Genomic DNA, 26689 nt, shown 5'->3' with positions numbered 1-26689 from the left:
AGGGAAGGCACAGATGGGGAATAGTGCCTCGGGGGGGGGGGCGGGGAAACGTCACCCCAGGACTCCCCCAAAGTTGCCCGCTGCTGTTCAGGCCAGGCCTGCGCCATAGGCCAAGTGGTCTTCCAAAGACTCTGCCCCCCCCCCCGAGGCATATCAGGGTCACTGCCAGGAAAACAGCTTGCATGGTGGCTCTGCGACACCTTCCCCTGCAATGGCTGCAGGCACGAGGAAAGAACCGAGGGTCCAAGCCCAGGCTCCGCAAAACTGGCCATCCCAGCGCACTGGCCGCGCCGCTAGGGGAGACGGGGGCTGAAGGCCACGACCTCTGGCAGACAACCCGATGGAGAAGGTGGCTCTGTTCCCACGGGGCAGTGCCCAGGCCCAACGGGCACTGCGAACATGGGAGCCCCGCTGGATGACACGCAGGCCCGTGTGGCCGGGGGGGGGGGGGGGGCCAGGAACGCGCCAGCAGCTTCTTGCTCATCCACTCCAGCAACTTTATTATTGTATTTTCAGAATTTTGTACTCTGTAAGCCGTCCTGAGCGCTTGTGCGGAAGGACGGGATACCAATGCTTGCAATAAATAAATAAAATAAAAACGGTGACGCACTGGAGCTCTTGATAGCAGGGACCCCCCTGCACTGACGAGGGTCCCTCCTGCGCTGTCAAGAGCTGCCACTTTCCCGTGCGCAACTGCTTTGTGCAGGGCCTATGCCAGCTGCCTGCCTGCTTCTGGTCCAGATCCGCACTTCTGCTACTGGAGATTCGAATATGCGTGAACGTACCTTCTGCCTGACCAACACACCTGGCTGTTGACTTCATCAGATGAGGTGCACTTCACTGTCCTGTGCCGACCGGAGTCCGCCTGAAGCAGAGCTTCTGCTGTGGCGACTCCCCTTTCTGCCAAACCACCTGCCAGGCCCCAACATCCCTTGTTTCCAACATACGCTGAAGACATCTTGATTTCCACACGTCTTCTTTGATTGACCAGCCACGACTTTTTATTCGTACTCTGGATCTCGTTTTTTAAGCTCTTGCTTATGTTTTGTTGTTCACCGCTCTGCAATTTGCTTAGATGTGGCGTGTGACGTAAATACTGCAAATACACAAGGTTCCACGAGCCTCCAAAATACACAAAGGCCTGCAGAGCAGACCCACAAGGGGTTCCTTGGCAGAGAAATGGTTTCAGGCAAAGAGAGCTGCCCTAACCAAGCTAGGCTGTCGGTCCTCCTAGCTTAACACCACGTGCTGTGCCGAAAAAGGGGTTTCCCCAACTTTATCTGAAGCATGAGGGACTGAGCCTGGGATGGCAGACCTACAAAGCAGGTTTTCTTCTACTGAACTAGACTTACAGTTCACATTCCCTTAAGCAGCTTGCCTTTAATTTAATGTCACTTGGAGTTTCCAAAATGATATCCAGGCAAGTCTGGAAAGAAGGGTGGTGAGGGGGCAACCCCTCGGGACCCCTGAACATTGTCAGAAATCTGGCCCACCCCTTCCACTCACAGCCCACACGGAAAGAACCATGCCCGCTGACTTCCCATGTCGGAAATGCAACCTCGTAGAAGTTGCTACACAGGGAGGGACAGCGCTGCAGGGGCAGGGAGCAGAAGAGACCTGAAAAGGCACCCAGAGGCCGCTTCCAGCTCCTTCCCACCCACTTCAGAACACCATCACTGGACGGGCAAAAATGCCTGTCCAGTGAAAAATGCATGGCAAGGAGGCAAGGACCGCCTCCACTGCTCCTCCTGCCCTGGACTACATGACCAGAAGCCTCTGAGATGGAACCAAGTGAAGAGCTTGTAGAACCATGGAAGCTTCTTTTGTGGAGACAGGGCCTCCTTTTGGAGACGTCCTAAGTACCACATTCCAGCAATAGCAGGGCCAGAGCAGCAAGGCCCACGATGCTTCTCTGTTTTAGTGGCGAGCTCAGACTGTCAGCAACGGAGGGGCAACTCCACCTTTCCGGATGGGGCAGGGAAACCATGTAAAAGCCGGGAAACCGCCTACACTTAGCCAACTGTGGAACGGGCTGGTGGAGCAGATTTGGCCCACGGGCCTGAGGTCCCACACTCCTGGTTGAAGTTCAGGAAGAGAACTGGGAACACAAGGCCAGCGTGAGCAGCAGGGCACGGAAGGAGACTGTGTAAGGCACTTTTTCACACTGGTAATGATACGGAAAGCTACGCTTGTGTGTGCAGGGCGGACCTACTCCAAGAAGGGTGGAGGAAGCGTATGGGCAAGAAATGTCCTCGGGGACCTAGAAAGCCTCTCCTTTTCCAAAGAAAACAACGGGTCAAGCTGCAAGACAAGTGCCGCCCCCAAACTCAAGCCCCTCTGCAATTCTCCTACAGCCATTTATGCCTCATCTCTCCCAAAATACTTGAAGCAAAAATACCTCCCGAGGAGGAGACATTCCCAAGGTTACACTGGATCGAGACCATATCAGAAGGTAATGTGTGGCCTTAAGGGTCTCACTGGCCTGCAACTCCCATCAGCCCCAGCTGTCATGTCCAGGAACATCTGGAAGATCAGAAGTTTCCTACCCCAGGCTACAAGTTAAAGCAACCATCTCGAATTGGGTGCCGAAAAAGGCTGGTAATCAGTTGAACAAATACAACAGGTACAAATGTTGGCAGGAAGAGTTGTGAACACTCAAATATCCTTCCTAATTAATACCCTTGCACTTATTTCATTAATATTATTTCAGTTCTCTCCTCCCATTTGTCTCTCTAAATATACAGTTGTTGTATCATTATAAGGAGTCCTTGGAAAGGAGTCCGGGCAGTGGCTGGGAGTGGAGACCTTGTATAGATCACACACACAGGCAGGAAACACAAAAAAGCCCTTTGGGTGGCAAGCATGAAGTGCCCTCAGCCACCAAATTAGGTGGGAGAGTTAAGATGGAAGAACACAATCTCTTTAGAACTCCTCACAAGGGCACACTAGATTTTTCTTCTAATACAGAAGCCTGGAAATCCAGCACTGCCCACCTGACAAATATTTACACATCCACAGCCCAGGTCAGTGCTGAAGCATTTCCAGCAACCAATTTTATCAGCGCAGGCATCAAAGCTATTCAACCTGTCCCCACCAATCCACCAATGTCTGCACTGCACGCACACAACACAAACTAATACAGCAAAATGAGTTTGCTCAGAAGTTTTCCAGTTGCAAGACAGATAAGAGTCCCTCGTCCAACTCAAACATCTCACGCATGCCTTGGAGAGCCTCCCCTTTCACTCAAGGAACCCAGGCTCCCAGCCCTGCTGTCACAAGCGGGCCATGTGGCCGGTGGGTGGAAAAATAAGCTGGCCAATGGCTCTCTGCCACCAAACCCACATCAAGCCAACTGGACTGCGTAAACAGATGGGAGAGCAACCAACGGCCTCAGTTTCCACCACTCTCGCTTGAGAATTTCCATGTCGATACTGCCTTCAATGAAGGGTCGAGTTGCAGAGAAGTTCTGGTTGCATATGGCTGTGACTCAGGCTGGTCTTTTCTGTTCTGGAAAAACCCAAAGCACTCAAAAGTTGGACCAGATGACTTGCAATTCTCAAATCAAAATACACAAGCACCTTCCTCCCTCGAGTCTTGAATCCTGCTCACACAAGTTGTCCCTTCCCCCCCTTATGCAGAATTCGGAGGTGGACATACAAAAGTGCCTCTCTGGGAAGAGAGACTCTGGCACATTCTTTCCACACGCAATGCTCTGCACATTTAGCTGAAGGTAAGCCCTGCGGAGTTCACGTGTTCTCACTTTCGAGTATGTGTGCATGGGATGGTCTGCCATCCTTGGAAACAAATCACAGAACTCCGAAAGTAAACAGTGTCAGGATTGGACTGAAAGCTGCATGTTTACCTGGGAGTAAACTCCCACTGAGTCAACATGCACTGGATGGGACTGCAATCACATTTACGAAGATGCTCACTAAGTCATTAAGGCTGCCATCCTGGAACTGGGAGGGAGATGCACTGAACTCAGCGGGACTTACTCCCGAGTAAACATGCATCGGCTCGGGTATAAAGAGCGCATGCACAGGACTGCGGCCTTACTCGAAAGTAAACTGCAGGGCAAATTACTTTCACAAGCAAGTGTTACAAGACTTCCAGAATTCAGCAGTGCAGATTTCCTGGTGTTAATCGCACATACATATACGAGGCCAAATTAAGATTACTCAGCAAATCAAACAGTCCAGTTCGTGGGGAATTCCCAGGTCTAGACAATGGGAAATAAATCGCATCTCGCTTGCCACCCTCTCTCCAAGCTGAACTAGTCACGCATGCAAAGAAAGGAAGCGAAAAACACCAAGGAACAAGAGGCTCTTCTGTGTTGTGAGTGCGTGTTTTTGCAATCCTCCGATTTGCTAGGTTTCTCTCGCCTCGGTTCTCTCCTCATACGCAGGAACTCATGCCATAAGACCCAATCCCCCCTCCCTCTCCAAAGTCTTAAAATAGTCAGATCTATTACACACGTAAAGCGCAAAATAACAGCAAACAACCACAAAAAGGAGATCAACATCCCTATGAGAAACTGATCAAGGCGAGGGAAAGAGAGCCAACGCCGCTATTCGAAACCCAAATCTACCTTTCTGCCTTTGAGCAATGCGAAGTATTCGGTGCGGGGGGCGGGGGGAGAGAGCACTGGGGAAGGGGGGGGAGACGTCCCTCAATATTCCCCCTTACCTTTTTGCAAAACCAGCTCCTCTCCCCTCCACCGCTGCTGCTGTTTGCTGCCTTCTTTCTAACTGTTAATCCCTTTGTGTGTGTGCTTAGATTTCTCTCCCGTTCTAATTTCGGAAAGATCAGCAAAGTGCAGAGGAAAAGGGTCTTCGGAGATGCAAAATGTGTGTCAGCAAAGAGAGGACGCTAATCCAACAGACGCAGATCGACAGATAATGTATACATATATCCCTTAGATCGATCCAGAGAAAAGCTGTAGAAGGGGCCTCGGAGTGCCCTTCTTTTCCATCCGCCTGGCCTGTTTTGTAAATCCAAAAAAGAGTCCGGATGGTTTTTTTGCTTCGGGAGCTCGGAAATCTGTCCTCTCTCCTAAGATGTCTGATTCTACAAGCAAGAAGAGGAGGAAAAGGCGGCGCAGGGACTCCTGCACTTTCTCTTAAAGACGCCCTTGCAACAAATCAAGTTCGGGATCCCCATTTTCCTCTGCCTTTGCTGCTGAGGCTTGAAATCGGAGCAGGAACAGGAAAAGCGAACGAGAGCTGCTCTCGCTCAAACGCTCCCCAGCAGCACCGGCGGCGGCGGCAAGCAAGCGCACACCAAACAAACAGCTAAGCTCTCGCTCGCAACAGTCTCGCCTCCCCCCCCCCCCGGCCGCCCTCTTAAAGGGGCCGGAGCCGCTTGCGCGCTCTGCACACGCTCGTGCGCGGGGAGAGGCGCCTGCGTGGGGCCTCGCTCGGGCGCGCGGTGCCCCGGTACGGCGAGCCAGGGCCCGAGACGCGCGCCTCTCCGCAGGGGGGTGGGAAGGCTTGCTTCTCGGCCCGGGCCCAGCCCCGCAACTTGCGGGGCTGCGAAGCAAGCGGTGCAGGTGCCCTCTGAGCATGCTCAGAGTACCGCTTCCTTGCTGCCCAGGTGTCCTCCCAAGGGAACGCACCTGCAGGATCAGAGGGCCTGACTTCACAGAAACAGAGCGAGCCGGAAGGGGCCTCCCGGGCCATCTCGTCTGACCCCCGGCCCCAGCCGGCTCTGCTCACGACTTGCCCGCCATGTGCATGTCCAGCCTATCTTTGACATTTCTATTCTCTGTTTTTCAATTAGGTGCGATTGGGAAGGAGGGCAGTATCGCTGCTGCAGCACCTTTCCTTGAAAGGCCCCCGTTTGTCCTGACGACAGCCCTGCGAAGCTGGCTCGGCTGAAAGGAATGATCGCCCAGGTCTTGGCCTTCCAGATGAGTTGAGCCCGTGGGCATGCTGCCGGGGAATATGGATGCTGCAGTCCAACACATTAGCTGGGAACAAGTTTGGGGGAGGTTAGCCCGAAGTCATCCAGGGACTGGATGCTAGCTGAGCACGCACAGCACCCAGCTAACGCCACTCACTGGAGGCAGAGGAATCGGAAAACCTGCCGTGACCAGCTCTGTGTTGCGTGACTGTTCTGCAGAAGCATGGGGGAGTTCCAGAAAGTGGTACTAGTTATGTTTCTAGTCTTCTTGAAGGCTGCAAATGAAATGCTTGAAAGTGAGGCAGTGATTACCCATCTACGGGAAAATCTAGCACGCCAGAGGAGTGGCTGAATAGATTCACAGTGGATGAAGTGCCAGCAACTCTGTGGTTTCCCTGCAAAAACTCGAGTTTCGAAAAACATCCCTTCTGATGGCCTCCACTCTCTTACCGAGAAAGCAAGCTGACTTCTGCTTTCAGGTCATCCTCTGCAGGCTGTCCCATCCCAAGTCTGGCCTAAAAGTAAAGGACCCATTAGGACAGCGAGCACCTGCACAGGGGACACAGGTCAGGTGGTCACTGTCTTCCATACAAAGGTGAAACTGTGCGCTGAATTTCAAAATATTGTGTAAATCCACACAGAGAGGTAGATATTAACACATGCAAATTTATGCAAACCAGAACCGGTCTGCACTCTCCTTTTCTGTGATGCACGTCCGTCTTCATTGGCCATTTGTAAGCGGCCCCCTTATTCTGGGTACTGTCAGGTCCTTCTCAGGCACTGAACAGCTGCTGGAAAAGGCCAAACCAGGAGGTGGCCCTGCCTCTCTCCCCTTGCTTCTCCTTTCCCGAAACTAGCAGGAAAATAATAAACGTGACATCAAAGCAGAATAAAACAATGCAAAGTGTGTTGCAGCGTGTGCATCACTGCATGATTTCTACCCACCGCAGAATTCGGCAGTTCCTGTTGCAGGTGTTCTGCTAAAATGCAGGCAGCTTATTTTTAAGAACAGACTACATTCAAGTCCTGGGTTTGGCAATACTTCCACACGTAGCAAGAATAGTTTGCTAAGTTTGGAAGGCCATTTGGCATTTCCTTTAACAGGCCTGAAGCTGGAGTCATGCTTTAGCAACTTTTTAGGACAACCTTGGCCATCGGCCACCCTGGCTGGGATTATGGGAGTTATAATCCAACACATCTGAAGGACCCCAGTAAACCTGTTTTGGGTACTCCAGAATAAACATCTGCAAATTGCTAAACAATCCAACTTTTCCACTTTTGGAAATGTTCACACTGAACCATCTGCAACCAAGGACTGCATGTTTACGATGAGGCCCGAGGCATTTGCAAAGCATCACCCTGGATGTTTCAGGCCAAAACCACTTGTGCTATCTGGCCTACAGAGGGTCTGGTGGAGAGCAGTCTGCTCCCCCACCAAATTTTCATGCTGCGCCCCTGTGCTGCAGTCCAGCTCTTGCACCTCTCTGCTCTTCTGGACCATGCCATAACAGACCACAGCTCATACTGCGACACAGAACAGAGCTGCCCACTCCAAAGCGAGAGACCAGCAAGGTTAGCCTTCTTGGAGGACTGTCCACATGCTGGGCCTTCTTACTGAGGAATCTCTATTCTAGAAAATCTCTGGGCCCCAAGATTCCCAGCCTATCTCAGGAGGACTCCCCATCCACTGCAACTTTTCTTTTGAGTTCTTAATAATCCAGGGTGCTGAACTCTGTCCCCAGAATTGGTTCAGAACCATGGAGCATCATGGACAACTCCTATGAAGATGAAAAGAAAGGCTGCAAGGATGAAGAGCACAGCAGAGATAGAAGTCACCAGCCTCTCCTTTCTAGAACAGAGCTTGAAGATAGAAGTACACGTACCTTCCTTCTGCTTTATAATGCTCAAGCAATGGCTCTTGAGTGGTTGTGGAATATATCACACATTTCAAATGCAGCCATGGCTGCAGAAATGTATTCCAAGCTGTGCTTCTCAGCTTCGTGCGTTCCGGTTGTAACATTTCCATCTTGGTTTTCCAGAAAAATCATAGCAGAATTTTCTGGGTACTCTTTACTGGATTGGCCTCCACCACTGGGGCAGAGCTGAAAAGGGGGATTGTGCCATACAAATACTCATCAATAGCAAAACGAAAAACATTTCAGCTATGTTTCAGGGACTGTCAAAACAATGGAGGGAGAAAAGGGACCATCCACTCAGAATTAGGGCAATTCAACACAAAAAGTACTGCCCTCCTGTCAGAGGAGCTTCATTTGCCATCCGTGATAGAAGCACGTGCCTAAATCTGATTAGAGGCATTATCTTGGATCAGCTGGGATCACCTGAGGGGGAGAAAAGAGGAGGAACGGAACCAAAGGAGCGAGATCAATGAGTGGATTCAAGGGCTACAGCCAGACGCAAATGGCCACAGCCAGGCTGAGCGTCCTTGGAAAATATTTCAGGGCCTTGCGTACACTGCTTTTGTCCTGAGAACGGCATTGTTCGTTGTAATGGAAATAGGTTTTTATTCCCATTTTACAGGTGGGGATCCAAGGGTAACAGTAAACAGCTTGCCCTCGCCCTCTTCTCTATCTGTCCTCATCTTGCTGCTCATAGGCCGTAGCGGACTTCACGGTCGAGACGAAGATACTATCATTTTGGCTGTTCTGATGTGAACAACGGACACCCACATGGTTTGAGAAGCTCATAAACAAAGCTGAAAGACAACAGCCCTCCCCTGTTGTTGGCCCTCGCGACACCTGGTATTCTGGGGGACGTGCTTCTGGACGGGTCACCGGGGCTTGTAGGTGTGCACAGGCTGATGGTGCATGAATTGGTCTGATCGTGCAGCAAACCCACATCAGCTTGTGCCCTTGCAGTGGGGGACGTCCTCACAAGAATTACCCACTGGGTAAAGAGCTTTTTTCTTCTTCTTTCCATTCACCCAGTCGGTTTCATTGGGTGACCCAGAGTTCGAGCCTTTTGAGAGGAGGAGGAGGGGGAGAAATGGATCTCTTCCCACCCTATTCCTATGTTGCGTTAACCTTGATCCCGGCCTTCCTGAACGAGCCGCTTCTCTGCCATTCCCAACCAGTCCCCATTCGTCTCCCTGCCTGCAAGACAGAGATATGGAGCAAGCTTGCAGAAACAAGAGCGTCGCCCTCATTCCCAGAGCCAAGCTGTTACTCCACACACCTGGTCTGCAGCTGCCCTTCCCCACGGAGAGGAGGCTGCGATGGGTCAGAGGAGAGCAGCATATTTCTCCAGAGGCCTGCCAGAGTTCCGTGATCAGGAGACCGAGTCGGTGAGCACCGTGTGCATTCCTGAGATGCTTAGCCCCTTCTCTCCGACATCTGCAGGGAGACCTTGCGTGGGCTCTTTGTCTCCAGCCGCGCTCACATAGCTGCGGCCTCGCACTCCGCTTGGCAGAGTCCACGGATGCCTTTGCCACAGTTTTGTCAGAGGAGGGCTTGTATTCCTGTGCTGAGCTTGCGTGATATGCGGCTTGCCTTTTGGAGCGCTGCCCTCATGCCTCCAGCGACATCGAGCAAGGACTGAGAGCCAGTCCGCACATTAGGAAATGACTGGAACCTCAAGGTTCCCCAGATTTTGGGGGCCTGTGGGCACAATTGGAATTTAGAGCATTATTAGCATCTTGCCCATTCACAAATGACTGCCGAAGGGCGGGGGACCAGCCATAGAAGAACTTTTTCCCAGAAGGCAGACTAGTGGGATGAAAAAATAAAAATAAAGAACAATGAAAGAAACTTAGTACAAGACAGAGAGGGAGGCTGGATGCCAAAACACAAACCCACTGTTTCCAGCTCTAACTAATTTTACAGAATGTGACCAGTAAAAAAAGCTAAGTGTGAGACTAAAGGAATCACACATGCCCAGTGAGAAAGCTGAGGAGTCCAATGGGCACCGAGGAAGGTGTGGGGGGGGGCACATTTGGGCCCATGGGCACCATGTTGGAGACCCCAGCAATATTCCATGATGGGGCCATCCAGGGAGGCCATCTCTCGGCGCGAGAGGCGCTCAGCACTGGGGGCTTTTCTACAGCCTGTGGTCCAGTGGATGTTGAATAGCAGCCCTTTTAGTTTTCCCATCACGCCCCAGACACAGCATCCTACCAGGCACGGCCATGTTTGCGTCTAGCGATGCCATGGATCAATCCCCGCTCTATTGTGGGAAGATGCTTAGAGCTGAGTCATGCGGTGCAGCTTGCACGGCGAGCTGAATCAGTTACACAAACACCTAAACAGAACTGATGGGGATGCTAAAGCGTGATTTGGCCAGTGTTAGCAAGTTTCGCACTCACATTATTCTCCTCCTCCACCCATGTTCCCCTCCTTCCCTTGCACGATCCAGTTTCAGGGCCAGCTCTGACATTTCGCTGCCTCAAGGAGGAGCAGCAAAGGCCGCCTCTACCCACCCTCTCTGTCCAAGAAAGGTCTCACTATTTTACCTCCACGAATTTTTGTCCCTCTCTACTAACGCAGCCATAATCAAATAAGTGACGGACAAGCTGTGCCTTCGTGCAATCCCAGGGCAGCCACCTCAAGCCACACACCACTCAACCTAACGTTACGGTGGGCTACGGCAAGGTCCAGGGGCGGCAGGCAGCTCACGGAGAGCCATCCCACCCCGCCAGCATACTCCTGCGAACACAAAGGGGATTGACGGTAGGGGTGGGACAATCCCTATCCGAATCCGTCACTCCAGCATCCACGGACTTCCTGTCGGGCTCGGCCCGCTCCCGCAGAGCACGCTGAACCCAGAGGAAGCCCGCAAATATTTGCAGAGCCCCGGCTGTGCAATCAGCAGCCTCCCCCATCCAGTGCAGTGCTGTCCCTGATGACTCCAGCACCCAGCCTTTCCCGAGCCTGGTGCAGCCGTCGGTGGCGTCACGGTGCGGAAAAGGGGTGGCATTTACCCAGCATTGTGGGCACCATCCCTGGCACACACCCTCTACACGCTGGGTGCGCTTGCCAGGAATTGCGACTCCAGGCTGCCACAAAGCAGCCCTCAGTCCAGGGGATCCACCGGATTCCCATTCCCAAACAGATTCTGAAGTTGGGGAGCAAGACGTTTTGGAGTTGCACGCAAGACCGCCTTATTTTTGGCCAGACTGCTTTTCCATGTAGGGGCAGCAATGTCCCTTCGGACCAACAGGGCCTCTCTGGGCTGGGGCCTCCCTTTCTCATCAGGACCAGCCCCCTTCTAACTGGCAACGTCAAGGATCAGAACCGGGACCTTCTGCACGCGACCTTGGTACTTCACCACCGAGCGACAGCCTCTCCTACCGAAAGCCAACCCTTGCGTTGCTCTGAAGACATAGCTGGCATTTCATTTTCGCCCTCAAGGAAAATGGCACCCTCGCATGGAGGATAGGATGGGGCCCCTGCGCCTACTCAGAAGGGAAAAAGAAAGATTCCTGTAGCTGCTGGCAACTACTTTAAAGGAATATCTGCTCTGGCCCTAAGAGAGTTTCGAGTCCTGGTGCGGATCCATCCTGGCGTTCCTACGCGGGCCAGAAAATGAGGAAGCAATTATATGAAACTGACTTATACCAGGTCAGGCCAACAGCCTGTCTATTTAATTATATGAAATATTTATAAATCACTTTAAAAAACAATAAGGCACATCTAGTCAATCAATTAAAAGCAGAACAGAACAGCCTAAAGAACCCGATCAGCATATTTGCCGGAGGAGAGCAAAAGCCAAAAGCCTGTTCCTGGTTTGGCCATTACCTCTGAACCATCCAGTGTTTACACAGATGCGAACCCAAGTTGGCCGTCGAGCGCACACCTGATGGACGCAGCAGGCCGCAGCCATCTCGGCCCCCTGAAAAGCGCCGTTCAGGATGCGTGCCAGGCCAGGTCTTAAGGTCATCGTGCAGCACCAGGGCTGTGTTGAATTAGGGAGCGGCTCTTGGGGAACGCACTCTGCCGGTGAGTGGGCCAAAAGCAAAAGCAAAAGGGGCAACACCACCCTACCAAAATAAAAAATCCCAGGATATTTGAGTGTAACGCTCTGTCTGCCAGTGATTAAGTCTTCAGCCTTTCGGGGGGGGGGGGAGGCGGCACACAGAACAGCCAAGAAATTACAAAGGATTGGTAGATAAGAAAAAGGGAAGGGGAAAGGGGGGATGTCAGAAAGCTGGATGGAGACTCCACTGCGCTGCATTTGGCCTGTGGTACAATGCCCATTTTAGGCACTCATTTATTAGAAAAACACGTGATGTGTCCTAAAAGGGGGACCTATGCGAATTTTGCTTTTGCTTGCAAAACATGTGAGCGTGCCCTGTTTGAATCCCCAAGCACAATGAAGAGCACGTATCCACAGAAAATGTTTGTAAGTTGCCATACATGTGCTCAGGTTCAATCTGCAGCAATGTTGTGGGTGGGTTTTGCATGCATTTCCTAATTCGCACAAATTTCTCTGCAGACTGAACCAGCCCCACTTTGCCCTATGGAGCGAATTTCTACAAATGTCTTGCCCAGAACGTTGGCCCAATCTGTGCAATTTCCCCCATTGTTGCAAGTGTGAACAGGAACTGGGAAATGAGACAGCAGCAAGAAAAAAAGTTTGACAGGTCGTAGCAGACGGAACGTGATTGCTTGCTCATTGCTTCCCAAGGCTGTGGGGTGAGAGGGAGAAAGCAGATCACAATGAACGGCTAGATTTCTAGGTGATTTGCCTGGTTGCGGGAAAAGTTTATGAATCCCAATTGTTTAATAAAAGCAACAACATTACTTTTTCCAGCTAAATTAGACTGCAGAAACAAAGAAAGCTTTGGACAGGAAGAAATGACTTATGTCTGAAAGCACTGTAGGCTCTGTTCAGTTTTGGAAAACAAAATTCTAAATGAGTTCAGGACGGCCCTGATTCTTGGTTCAAAGAACAGTTCATATACCTGGCTCTGGTGGGTGGATCCTGGCATCTTAGTAAAACAGTGTAGACCTGGAAATCCTGACACCTGAAAGCAAGCAGCAGTGTCCGCTGGAGACCCAGGGAGCCAGAAAGCTTGCAGCCACACAAAATACCCAGCAGCAGGCAGGGTAAGCCAGAACAGAGAATAAATATCCATCGCTAGCCACAAAAATGAATTGCTGCAGCTTTATTAAATCAATATTAATTCATAATCTTTAACGGACAATTACAGTTCTATCTCACAGACAAAACTACCCTCTCTTCAAAACCTCCCATCTGTCAGATTTATAATTAGCTTATTAATGCCCATATATCTGCTAATAACTTTTCCCTGGGCCCTGTGAGGTGAATTAAGGAGAGCTAATAAAGCGTGGCTGGTAATCCATTTACAAGTCTGTCTTACACTTTTGTCCAGACTTCAAATTAAAAGATACATGATGGGGGGGGGGGGGAGAAGAGTATGGCATTTCCTTCCCCCACCCCAGATCCTTCGGTCTTTATAATCCTAGTCAGAAAACTTATATGCTAAACATGGCAGCAGCAGCTTCTCTGCCTTTCTGTGATGAGTTTACAGTCATAGTCAGAAAAAGTTGGCTCTTTTCCCACCCCATTTTAGGTACAGATGACTAACATAAGGTACATGTAGGCGGACCGCCTGGCTGGTAAAATTAATAACTTTTCAGATGTGTTTACAAGGCTGCCGATACACATGTATGCACAGGCGTGCGCACACACATGCACGCATGCACAGACAGACAAGACACACACACACAGAGCGTGTTAATTTCTCAGTATCTGCAAACAAGAAAGGCAGATGCATCTTGGCAGTGCATTGTTTTCTGCTGCTGAACTGCAAGTCTCAGTAGAGACATGGCGGTGTTCCCAAACGCCCACGTCCCCTGGCGTGCCACTTCCCATCATATTTTTGATCACCGGCAAAGCCTGGGAGAAGGAAGAGCGAGTCCCCAAGAATCACACAGCCCGACACTTCAAGCTATGCCTGGGATGCACCCACCAAACATCAGCCGGCCTGCTCAGCTCCGGGTTGTTTTCATTCCAGCATGCGGAGAATGTTTGCACCGCACAGGCTGAATGCTCACTGCCCTGGCTGCTCGCGTATGAGGCCCAGGAGGAAGCCATACGGTGGGCCAGTCAAAGTCTGTTCAGAATCACCCATGCCACCAAGAACGAGGGGATTTAAGCACACTTTTTCATGGTAATCACGCAAGCCCTGTGTGCAGAGCGGGACCGAAGAGGCAGCAGGGGCAGAAACCTTCCAAGCAGCGGCCAGATGCAAAATAGGACAAGTTTCTCGCATCTTTAAAGTTGTGTACTGCAGAGACTTTAAGTGCAGCAGTGCATTAGAGTTAGATTTGGGGGCCTGTGAATTTAGCCGGGCTTCTGCACTGTACAGTCAGGAGCTCCATGCAACCAAAGAGGGTGGCATCAAGCTGACCAAACAGGCCTTTGCTCCAACCTCTCTGTTTTTAGCAGGAGGAGTCATGAGGGCAACATCTGGAAGGAGTGACCACACCTCCCTCTCTTTTATAAAAAAAGTTCTTGGTAGACTAAACTCTTCTCTGATCTGGTTGCAGCTTACTATCAGGACGAGTTTATAGATGGTCTCATGAGGATGTTTAAAAGTTCTTTGCCTTGCTTTTCGCTTTTCTATTTATTTCTGCCTCATACCACTTTCCCTACCCTCCTCTGAGGAAAAGGCAGTGGATTGCTCCCCTAATGCCTAGAAAAACACTTTCCAAATCCACACCCACTAATGTCATGAATGAAATCCCATTTTATAAGTAGGGGATGTATATAAGCTTCTGAGTTTTAAAGGCTTGGTGTGTGCACTAGAAACTGGGGAAAGATGCATCGTAAATTCCACAGATGGAATAGTAATGCCACAGCTGTTTAGCAGCAACTGGGACACAGTTTGAAATGATACGGGAACTTGGAACAACGAAGCAATACAAAAGTCTTAAAATGCGCGAGAAGTTTAAAATCCATGCTCATCATTTTAAAAAGCCAAGAAGTGAGCTGCCCAAGACCCCGGCCACCGCACACACCACCTGCATTTTTAAAGTTTCCCTCTTAGCAACTCTCCCAATTCTGTCCTCAACTTTCTCAAATTTCGGCTGGAATCCTGACAGAAGGTTCTTTGGGGCAACTGTAAACACCTGCACATATACCAGTGTTTCTTCTCTTTCCCCTTACAGTGGGTCATCTGCACACAACATCAAAAAGCGAGGTTAAAACGTCTACAGTTTCAAGAGCAGGCCGCTGTCGGCGGCCTGGGGAAAGACAACACCCTCAGCACACGCGAAACTCCCCTCGTCCGGCATCCTCCAAGGGGCTGCCACCCGCCTCCCGTGCGCAGGAGCCACTGCTTAGTGATACGATTTGACGTCACTGGGATGTGAGGAAGGTCACAAATAAAACGGGCCTTGATCCAGCCATAATTGCATGGAATTAGGAAAGGATTAGCATTTGATATGGATGTGGACCTGGACACGGATGTGCGTGTGTGCACACACACACACGACTGTGCCCGCCGGAGTAAAGCAGAACCCGCGTGCTTTACTCGTGACCCAAGGCCCAGAGAAGCCACTGACTCAGCCATTTTCTCGAGCGGAGGAGGAGCGGTTGTGCACCGCCGTGGGGAGAAGGAGCTGTGTGAGAGAGTGGCACTCGGGGCAGCCTCCTCCCACGCCGGCGGTGGGATGCCAAGGCGCTGCACACAGTTGGATCGGCATCGGCCTAGTCTCTCACGCGTCGCCTCTGCAGTCGGGAGGGGGGAATACAAAGGTGCCATTATGGAGCCTCATATTCCCCTCTGAGTCACGCTAGGATTCTGACACACACACGTGGAGATCTCCTGATGCAAGCGCATAAAAGCTCAGAGGCGCTGGAGCACTATAAATAGGGCGTATAAACTTCCAACTGACAAGGTTCTGATTTTGTTATTGAGCATTAAAAAGAAAGGAAGTGCAGATAAGCGCTGACGAGCAGGGACGTGAGGGGCGTACAGGGAACACAGGTTTGCTCGCCTTGGCAACGTTATTTATGGCAAATCAGATGCATTTAGAGCTATCGCTTGGCGTTTCCAGTGGAATGAGGGTGTGGGGGGGAGAAGAACCCATCTTCCACGGCATCCCCTCTGCCAACCCTGCAATTGCCCTTGGACAAGACGTTTGTCACGATAAAGGCCATTTGGGAAGGAAGAAAAGGAATTTGAGGAACAACACCAGATGAAGACTGGAAATATAAACAAACCCCACCCTGGTGGGACTGGGGGTGCCTGATGGGATGCAGACAGCGGAGGAAAGATGCTCGCCGGGAATGCTCACTGACACGGCCTGCAATTACTTTATATAAAGCTACAGTGTGACTGGACGCAACTCACAATGCAACTCACCGAGCACGGCCTGCCATCCACAGGGGCCGCCTTGTACCCCTGTTCCCACCGAGACCCAAGGCACACAGCACAGCGGAGGCAACGCGACGAACTGCAGAGCCCCCCGTCCTGGGCCATTCACTGTGCTCACTGAGGCTTTCGGGCCCTGTAGGCCAAAACATATGGAAGACACCAATCTGCATGCAGGTTTCAGCCGTGTTCAAGGTTAAAAATTAAAATAATCACAGTGACTACATCTGGCTGTTCCTGCGCTGCCGTTTGCTTTGTTTCCAGGAGACCGGAACGTAATCCTACGCAGCTGCGGCTATACCCAAATCCTGGATTTCTCCATTATTTTTCACAGGTAGCTCTCACTTCCATCTGGGGGAGGAAAAAGTAGGGGCCAAAATAGACGTCTTCAACCTTTTAAGATCTAGGATCTGGTGTTAGCTGAAAAATGGAGCTGAGGACCGAATCACTTAATTTTTCACCGTATGCTTTGACCCACTTTAGGTCAAGCGCCAACCCAACAGTGGGTTCAACTAGAAGCCCAAATGAGTAAAGCAAACCAGGCCTGCTCCACTGTTGGTATTCACAACGGCATTGGCATTATAAAATTTCTCACAATACGAGTCCTTCAGCTGTTTCTAAAGGGATACATAAGTATACACAAATGCATTCTATTAGAGGTTGGTCCATGGCTGGGGAAAAGCCCAAGTCAAGATTTTCTGGGTGAATTCCACCTGCCAGTGATGAGCTCCGACATATCTCAAAAGTTCAGCACGATCTCGGGAAGCCACATTCCGGTAGTGGGCACGGCTGAAGGCAAAGGAAGCAGGGACAAAGCAAACGAGGCGATAACAAAAATACCGGCATATTTTAGCTTAAAGTTCTGATTGCCCAGAAATAAAACTCAGAAGAAGCATTTCAACTTCGGGGAAGCAACTGGGGGTGGGAAGCCGCCCAGAATCAAAAATATCACCAGTCCACGGCTTGAGGAAAGAGGGTGGTGGCAGAGAAAAGGGGAATGCTAATTTGGAGAACCCTGGAGCGCCCAATTGGACCTGCGAGAGGGTCGGATCTTGCAGTTCTCCATCCTGATATGGGGAAACATTCCTAAAGTTCTTTATAGCTGTAATATTTCTTCCATTTCTGAAAGCATAGGAGCACTTCCGCATAAAGTTATTTTTTTCTGGATACATAATGTTGGATTTGTTTATAGTGGTGCTACAAGTCCCCCTTAAAATTGATTTTTAAAATCCTCCAAAACACTGTCTTACTTATATTTCCCCCTGTGATATGATATTTCACCATAAAATTGTTTAATAATTCCTCCTTGCCCCCACCCCTGCCACCCATAAAAAGCCTTCATTCTCCCTCAGCAGAAGCACCAGGGAGAAAAATATGACTGATTCTGTCCCTGGCTCTGTTCATCATTAATTAGACAATCTTTGCTGGGAAAGAAGGACGGACTGAGGAAGCATAATTACAAGCTCCTAGTGAGAACATTCATTATCATGATAATACCAAAAAAATAAAATAAAATAAAATCGGCCGGCTGCCTTCTTCCGCGTGTGTGTGTACGTGTGTGCTAGCGTGTTCTAATTACTCTGCAGTGAAGTGTGTCATTTTCACATTTACCTCCACACTGAGCGAGATTCAAAAGTCAAAGTTAAAAATAATAAAGGTTAATCGGTGTCTGCCTCTCCCGTGGATTAGAATGGAGCCAGGAGCAGCCAGTTAATATGTGTCTCCGAATTTCAGGCTGGTGGGGCTGCCTAGAAAATTTAAGCCCCAGCACCACGTATTCTATTCTGAAGTCATTTTTCAAGGTGAAAGACTTGGTACCCAGCACCTGCCCCAGGTCCAGCCTCATGGGGCTTGGGAACCAGGCCTGGAGAGTCCAAAAGGTGATCTGTGAGCCTACCTTTTATTTTCCGGGCAGGGCTTTCCCATCTGTACACCAAGCAAACTTTAAAGAGTTATCATTATTACTAACAAACAAATTATTTACAGTATATTAAGCAAATGAGTCACACCACTGAAAGAGCATGCCTCATTACATCAAAAATCAGTATATAGTTTTCCGCTTCCAAGAAATCTGATGAGGTTTTATCTTTCTTCTTTTAATCGGACATAATGAATTTTGTCATAAGGATAGATACTGAAATCTTAATTTCAGTATGACAATACTGGGTTTAGAAGGCGGCTTCTAAACCTTAACATAGCAAAGATGTGTGGCAAGAATCGTACATGAGATCAGTTCACAGAAACCTTTTGATAAATGTTTTATGTAAGTTAACATAAGCAGTAAAGGATCTAAGTCTATGTTTAACTGAGTGATCTTGCTGTAGCATCTCTGACTAAAACCAATATTACCTGGAAAATTTATGTCCCAACAGAACAAGGAAATGAAGTCTCAAGGATAGCCAGGGGGTGAGAGGGAGAGAGAGGTTTATTCCTCCAAGCAGCCCAATGAACTTCAACCCTACACTATATACGTTGGGCCCTTTTCAAGGGTTAATTAAAATAAATAGCCTGGAGAGATCTCTGAAAAGATGTGTGTCCAAGATGAATCCTTGGCTTGCAGCATTTATCTTGGAGACCTCTCTCAACATTTTTAAACAAATGTAATCCCTGAAAAAAATTCAAAATATAAAGTAGAGGGCCACTTCCAAATACTTTGGGCCACTTCAAGAAATAAAACTGATAATATTATTTTGTTTACCACTTGAAATTGGGTCTCCTTTTTTCCCTGGGTTAACTACCATGTGTTATAGAAACGGTGTTCAATAATAAGAATCATCCTTCCTTCCAACAGTGAACTCGGGTGCTGAAGGCCACCAGGGTTGGAGGCCGAGACGGGACCTCTGAGAGAGAGGACCTCGGACAAAGGGTAAGCATCATTGCTAGGCTGAGGATTCTGATGGCCTCAAAATCCAACAACTTTCTTGGGTCGCCTTCTCCCGTGAGTCGGCCTTCTCACCTGTGCACTGACCCACCTGCTGTTGCTCTTCCTCTTCATCGTTACCACTTGCTTGCTCACCAGGCAGAAAGCCAGTGGGGATACAAGCGGCAACATCTTTTCCTCCTTCAACCAGGAGCATCATCTGAACCAGAGCAAGAGGTAAAGAAGCAGGTTTGGGAGCTCTTGCCAGTGAGCCCCCTGCTGGCATGGGGGCTCTTAGCAGGCACCCAAGCATTGATGCTGACCCGCGTTTGGGAGGCATGGATCAAAAAACCCTACATAATAATAATAATAATAATAATAATAATAATAATAATAATACAGTGGTCCGGTCAGGACTGACCACGCTCGTTAGCCTTGGAATGTAGAGGGATGGCTGGAAAGGAAAACAGAAAACAGCAGCATCTTTGGTGGACTGGAGTATCCTGGAAGAGGGCATGGCAGGCTGGCTGATTAGAAAGACTCAGGTTAGGAGTTAAAATGTACAAACTTTTTGTTGCAGGTTCTGCTTCCTCAGGGCATGCGACGGAGGTTGCTTCTGCCTCTCTGCCTTTCATAACGAGGGGTGTTTCACGACATGTTCTACAGTCGACTCACTGAACAAATCAGGCATGCAAAAAGAAAGTTTTAGTTTTCCTCTGCTCCTTCGTCCCCCACAGGGCAGATAAAGAAGGCTTACTGTGCTTCATCTAAAAAGAGATGAAACCAGAGTTGAATTCCCTGGGAGGAAACAGGCGCCCTTTTGTTCTGGGAATAGTGGGACTTGCTCTTTCTCTGACTTTATCAACCAACGAACGAACCGACCGAGCACGCACGAAAAGCAAGAAGGCAGGAGGCGATCGCCTCTGTGCAGCTTGGTCCCCAGCCCAGTGGGCAGCGAGGCAAAGCGTGAGGCCTGGCAGGTGGGGGCAGGTTTGGCACGAAAGACAAGGGATGTGGTTCCAGCTATTCTGGCCACAAGAGGAGAAATGTGGATTTAGAAAGCCACAGGTCTGGATAAACACCAGTTCTACTCGAGACATTCCGTAACTGTCCACACAGAGTGGGGTGGGTGGCAGCCAGCTGCTCCTGACCCAAATATGGTCTCACGGATGTCTGCCGGGAGCCTGTGCCCCCAGCCGTTGGGGACGGCTTACACTGGCTCACGAGGGACGGTCAGTCACGAATGGGCAGAGCACACGCCGCACAGAAAGCACCACCCCACTGCGAGTGAACGCCAGCGTGGGCGGTTGTGCCTCGTGTGTTGCTGTGACACGCCCTCACGTCCTCTCCGGTTTACGGCAACCCTGCAACTGGATGCCCTCCACAATGTCCAGCCCTTCACAGTCCTGCCCAGCTCTTGCAAACGCAAGGCTGAGACTTCCTCTAGGGAATCAATCCATCTCGTCTTTGGTCCCTCTTCTTCTGCCTTTGACTTTCTCTAGCATTCCTGTCTTCCTGCTTTCTCATGATATGCCCAAAAGACGGCAGCCTCGGTTTCATCACTCCTTCCTTGATTTGATCTAGCACCCACTTGTTCATCTCTCAGTCCAGGGTCTTCCTCCAGCACCATGTTCTGGACACATCTATTTTTTTTCACGGTCCAGCTTTCGCACCCATGCCTAGTGACTGTGCAGACAATCGTGTGGATCGTCTTGGCCTTGGTCTCCAGTGAAACGTCCTTATGCTCGATGGTCTGTAGCTCCTTAGCCTTCCTTTCACATTAGCACTCTCATCTCAAGCATATTTCCTCCAAAGAAGGTCCAATGGACTTTGAAGAAGTTCATGTTCAAGTGATGCGGAGGGATGCAGCCTTATTTTCATTTCCAGTTTATGATTAATGATGGTTTATTGGTAAAAAGTGTCTCTCCTTCAAGCAGTCACAGAGGTCCAACTGCAGGAGTGGTCAGCTACTTGGCTGCAGGACAGCTCCACGTTCTCGGGAGCACTGCACCCATGTACGTTTTCATGCACGATGGTTCCCCTGAGACCATCAGGGAGTTCATACAGGAAAGCAAATAACAATACGTAATAGCTACAAATAGGAATATTTGACGGGTACACCCCAGATCAGTTTTAGCTCTGGAGGGCACAGTGCTTGTTCCAGGCCCTCCTCAGTGTGGCTGAAACCATTTAATGAGATTGCGGGCGAACGCACTTCACTCTCCGGAAAGCCACAGGGTAGGATGAAGACGTACTCCTTCTACCGAGAGTGGACGTACACTCAACACAACCCTTGGGAGCATAGCAACCCAAGCTGTCGCCTTCAGGTCTGCACTGGGGAAGGCCATCGCCATGTCTATAAGCAAGATTCTCAGAAATTCTGCTCCTGTATTGTGCATCCACGGATCTTCCACGGCCTGTGTGATAGCTCGCCTTGCTTGAATGGATACAGTGGCCTTCCACGGTGGGTGTTTATCTCCACCCAAAAGGCATGTGCAAAGTCAGATCACAGATCTTGAAGCTGAGAGAAGAGCAGAGAGTAGTCTTGAAAGAAGCGCATTTGGAAACGCTTGAATCTTAGCCCAGCCCAGCCCTGTTCTGTTAGTAACTGTGTACTGGGAAGCTTTTCTCAAGGTAACGCCTCATTTTTAGCAACTGGGAGAGAGAAAAAGGCTTGCTGCAGGGATTTAGAGCTGTGTGCACGTACTGTGCACCAAGGAAATTCCAGGACATGGCTGCAGATCTGTGGTTGTGAACAGAGGAGAGGCCGAGTTCCTTCAGTATCTGCAGATCAGTAGTTCTCTGATTCTCAGCGCAAGATGGGGCCTTAACACTCTGTTTGCACAGCTCTGCAGCTGCCCAAGAAATAACATTTGAGCCACTGGAGGCTTGTCTCGTGGTGCCTTTCCATTAGATCTGAGCCAAAACATGTTAACCGAGAACATGCCATTTCTCTGTGATAATTCACATGTATTTGAATACATTTTAGTAAACAATAACATCAGCATCATCAGTGCAAAGGTGCTCCTGACAAAATGAGTGTGCCATTTCCCAAGTTCGTTTTGAGCAGCCTTAATTCATCCTTCTTGATGGCAAAAGGAGAAGTGGGTGGCAGAGGATGAGGTGGCTGGATGGAGTCACTGGGGCGGTGGGTGTGCGCTTGGGTGGACTCCGGGGGATGGCGGAGGACCGGAGCGCCTGGAGGAATGTTGTCCATGGGGTCGCGATGGGTCGGGCAAGACTTAGCGACTAACAGCAACAATTCCCCTTCATGGCTGGTCCAGGGTTCACCAGTGTGGGACCAACAAGCTAACCACTGCCTCTCTCTCTCTTTCTGCCAAGAACATGATATTGCTCCCAAGAGGGGCAGATAACATTTCCTGAGTCCCAGCAGAGCCAGCTTTGTCTAGGATGTTGTATGAGACTGAAGAATATGATGCACCTTTAACACGTCAAACTCCAAGGTTTAGTAAGCATTTTTATACTCTCTGTGTGTCTATGGCTATGTCCATTAAGTCTAGAGAAAAAAGGAAATAATCGATATTTTCTGATAAATAAAGGCCCACCTTTAAAAAAAAAAATGCAAAACCTAAAACAAAGCCCAAACAAAAAAGATTTTGCTATAGTGAAGATACTGTTAAAGAGAATTCAAAATACACTATTTGAATTGCCTAGTTTCAATTAACTTCAGAACATCACACAGTGGGAGGCAGCTTGCGATCAAAACAACCGTTCATTCTGCTCTACCCGGTTTTGGTTTTGTTTTGTTTGCGTTTATGTTCTTCACAGAAAACGCTCTGACAGTTGTTATTCACAAGGGGATCCTCACACAGGATCCAGTGCCGTTTCCTGGATGGCCCAAATGTGTGTGCAGTGCGATTGTTGACACAAAGTACACAGAACAAGAGGAAAAAGCTGTAGATTTGATCAGCTGACCCAAGCTATATTGGTCGTCCAGCTCTGGCAATATCATATAGCTGATTTCATTCTGCCTAACAGTATCCTTCAGATATTCCTTGCATTTTCAAATCCATGTGGATTCTTAAGTAGTCAAAACAACAGAAGAGATTCCTGGGAAGCTGTTTCCATTCAGTGCTTCGGCGGCGTAACCGTAAAATTGTGCTACATGGACATACATGGAAACCCTCGCACCACTTACCAAGCGTGAAACCCCCTTCATTGAACACGCACACACACAGTTCTGTTGTCTTATTCTCTCGGTCTGGGTTCTGGATTGATACTCTCCTTTTTCTGTCAGGGCCTGCTGAGCTGACAGTCTGGGATTCCTGGCATTCCACAGATGCCTGCCATCTCTCCCCCGGAACAAAAAGGAGCGTTAGATCAGCAACCATTGAGTCCACACAAGTACGAGCTCTCGCTTTGGGAAACAGAGCCCACCTTCTCTTTGCTCTTTTCTTTTCCTGAGCAAAACTACTGCTTGGCCTGCTCACCAGTGACACACTCCACACTCCCCTGTGCCTCTTTGGCCACCCTGTGCCCCGTGCCGTTCAGGCTTCGACAGTCTGCGTTAAGCCGAGGGCCACTCACGCTGGTTCCCCGTGCATTCTCAACCCGTAGTCTTCCTTCAGGTTCTTGCTAAAACCCCCCTCTCCCGGAAGCCTTTGGCTTAATTTTAATCCTCATCTTCAACTAAAGTAAAACCCATATATGATTTGAAAGGCAGTTTGGTTTCTCTTGCCAATATGAAACTCACCTTGGGCAGTTTGGCCACTGGCGTTACAGATTCTTCTCTTCTTATTTTCCTTGTTGAAAATATCAGACAGTTTTTACAGCCTCGGGCAGTCTAATGCTCCAGTGTCATGTTGTGGTCCTATGCACAGATATTTGGGAATAAGCTCCACTGGACAGAGATGGGCCTCTTTCCACATAAACATGCATAAGATGTTTGGATGGATAAGAGTCATCATGCCATTTTTGCTTCACCTGTTTGAAACAAATGTTTGTTTCATTTTTGAGAAAGATTTACTAAAATCTGCACATTCCTTAATGCACGCCATAGCAACAACACAGGATGTAAACATTTAAATTAGGAAAGGGATGTTGATTAATTCATTCTGGCAGAGGGCTTTGAGTGCTTAGCTCGGAAAAGAATGTGCTTCTGACTCCCCATATCTTCAGCACATGTGTGGTGCAGAATTAAGGCCGCTGACACTTTTGACAAGCTTTTCACTGGGAACAACTGCAAGGCAAGGAGATACCAACAGAGACTTCTTTGTGTTGAAAATAGCGCTACTTGTTGAGTTTGGCTGGGGCAGAGAGGTGTGCGTGTTGTTTGATTCGGTGTTTGGTGAGAACTTACGAAAATGTGCAGATTGCTTCATAAACAGAAGGCAAGAAAAATATAGATTTTAAAAGCTAAAATCCAGCAGAATCATCTTATCTCATAGCTCTGTTAACTTGCGTCCATCCATTTGTTCACCCTTCCATTCCCCTCCCTCCTTGGGCTTTGCCTACTGTCAATATTCTGGTTATATAAACTCATTAAAGTCTTGCACAAGACAAGGACACGGTGTGAAACAGCCCGCTCCGTATTTCTGACTCAGTCCTTCCTCGCACTTCCCCGGTTCCAACGCTTTTCACCTTGTTCCACCCGTCTGCATCACCGAAGCTGTGCTTCGACCTACCATGGAAAATGGGCAGGCATGAGACATATGCCTGCAATTTTTTTTCTGGCTCTGGCAGTCCAATAAAAACTTTGAAGAAGAGATGGTTTTAAATCAGGGGGAAAGGAGTGCCAGGGAAAGTGTGAAATATTCCCAGTGTTACTGCTCCAGCAAAAAGAAAAAAAAACCAAACTCCAAACATTCTTAACCTCGGGAGATCTGCCCGTGTTCTGTGTCCTTAAAATATGACTACATACAGATCTGACACTTCAGGGGAAGTGCAACCCCATCGAGCTGAGCTAGCCATTATGGGGTGAAGAGTAACCCGCCAGAGGGCTGCCGCCCCATTCTCAGCCCATCCTGGCTCCCTCAGGGACGCGGCTGTGAAGCGGCACCCGTTTGCAAGCACGGCTGAAGAGACTCCCGTCGCTGCACCCACACTTCTGCATGGTCAGAGGTGCGCGCAACCCCACCGAGCCTCCGCCGAAAAGTGCAGATTGGGGAGGAGTCCCCGCTTACAGCCTGGATGTTTTGCAAATGTGAAATGGACACGCACGCTCTCCATAGCAAATGCATTACTCAACATTCCACATGGGTGAACCAAGAAAAATCTCGTCGGGGCAGCGCGAGGGGGGCTAATTCATAGCTCCACACCCCCGGCTGTGGCGAGGCAGCGCTCCAAAGTCCCACACCGTTGTGGCTTCCCTCCCCTCTCCCTGCCAAGAAGCGTCCAGATTCTTCGCTGAATTAATTTTCCAGAAATGTGAAAAGCTGACGTTGATGAATGGAATGTGAACAGAGCGACCAAAACCCGGTCCAGCATCCTCCTGACTTAGCCTACTTTTCCAGGCCAAATACAACAAAAATGGGTGGAATGGGGAATTAGTCCAATTTCAGTTAAAAATATGAGTCCAAACGTCCAAAGTCTGCACAAAGCTTCTCCCCCTTGAATCTTCCTGGGCGATCGCAAAGCCACCACATCGAGGCCTTTGCAGCACGATCCTACACCTTTCTGCTCAGAAGGAACTCTTATTAAGCTCTACAAGACTCACTTTCAGGTAAGTGTGGGTGGGACTGTAGCCTTACACAGGGTCAGTTCTTGCCGTAGTTCTGCGCCAAACATGCACACATCTCCCTGGCAGGAAAATCCCAGTCCTGAGGCCTCTAAACATGATACAGAACATGCATTCACATTGTTTTGCAAAGTTTCTTCCGTATAGCAGGAAAAACCAAGATCTGATACCTTCCCAACTGCTGGAATTCTTGAATATTACCCATGCATTTGTTCTTCTCCCACACTTTAATCATAAGGTCTAGAAACCTGCACCTTCTGACAAATGAAAGTTGTTACAATTGTTGTAGTGCGGACACATGCTCTTAATGAGCATGTGTGCAGCATTCGTTGGTCATGTGGATCTGATGGGACGCATTAGCCCATCGACTCTCAAATTCCCATTCCAGCTCAGACACGCTCCTGTATAACTTTGCTGGCTTGTGGCTTCGAGAGTTGTATCTGAACACATCTGGAAGGACACCATGTTGAGCCAAACGGGCCGCTCTGGATGCAAGCCCACGCAAGCTCTCAGCTCCTGGATCCCAGGAGACGCCTACTTAACCACGGCCATTTCCCCCTTGCTGAGATTCTAATCTTTCTCAAACTGCTTTGCAAAGCACAGGAATTTAGGGGCAGCGAATGCCCCTTGTCCTATGCCTGCAGTTAGGCAGGCCCTTGGCTCAGGGAGATGTGGATTGTCCTCCTGCTCCTTCCTGTAGGAAAGGTTCTAGAAGGAACAAACTTGAGCCACAGACCCAAAGTCCACCTGCCCTTCCCTGCCCCGTCATAGATCATGCACAGCCGTATTTTTAAGAAGCTTCCTATTGTTCTCTCTCGAGGGAAGAGAAAGAAGCTGGGATTTGTGCTGCTTTATCTATGGCTGAATGAGTCTT

General features: G+C 49.4%; 1 protein-coding gene across 2 annotated transcripts in view; it reads right to left on the bottom strand.

Annotated features, from left to right (window-relative positions):
* Positions 1-5280, bottom strand: part of NCOR2 (nuclear receptor corepressor 2) — a 268387-nt gene extending 263107 nt beyond the window's left edge. For both annotated transcript variants that reach the window (XM_044440471.1, XM_044440470.1), the window contains exon 1: positions 4687-5280. The gene's annotated coding sequence lies outside the window, so the exon portion shown is untranslated. The remainder of the gene's footprint in view (positions 1-4686) is intronic.
* Between the last annotated feature and the right edge of the window lie 21409 nt (positions 5281-26689).

Source organism: Varanus komodoensis, unplaced genomic scaffold (genome assembly GCF_004798865.1).
Source record: "Varanus komodoensis strain SLA01 unplaced genomic scaffold, ASM479886v1 scaffold38, whole genome shotgun sequence".
NCBI classification, from domain to species: Eukaryota; Metazoa; Chordata; class Lepidosauria; order Squamata; family Varanidae; genus Varanus; species Varanus komodoensis.
This window is presented reverse-complemented; position numbering and strand designations above follow the sequence as displayed.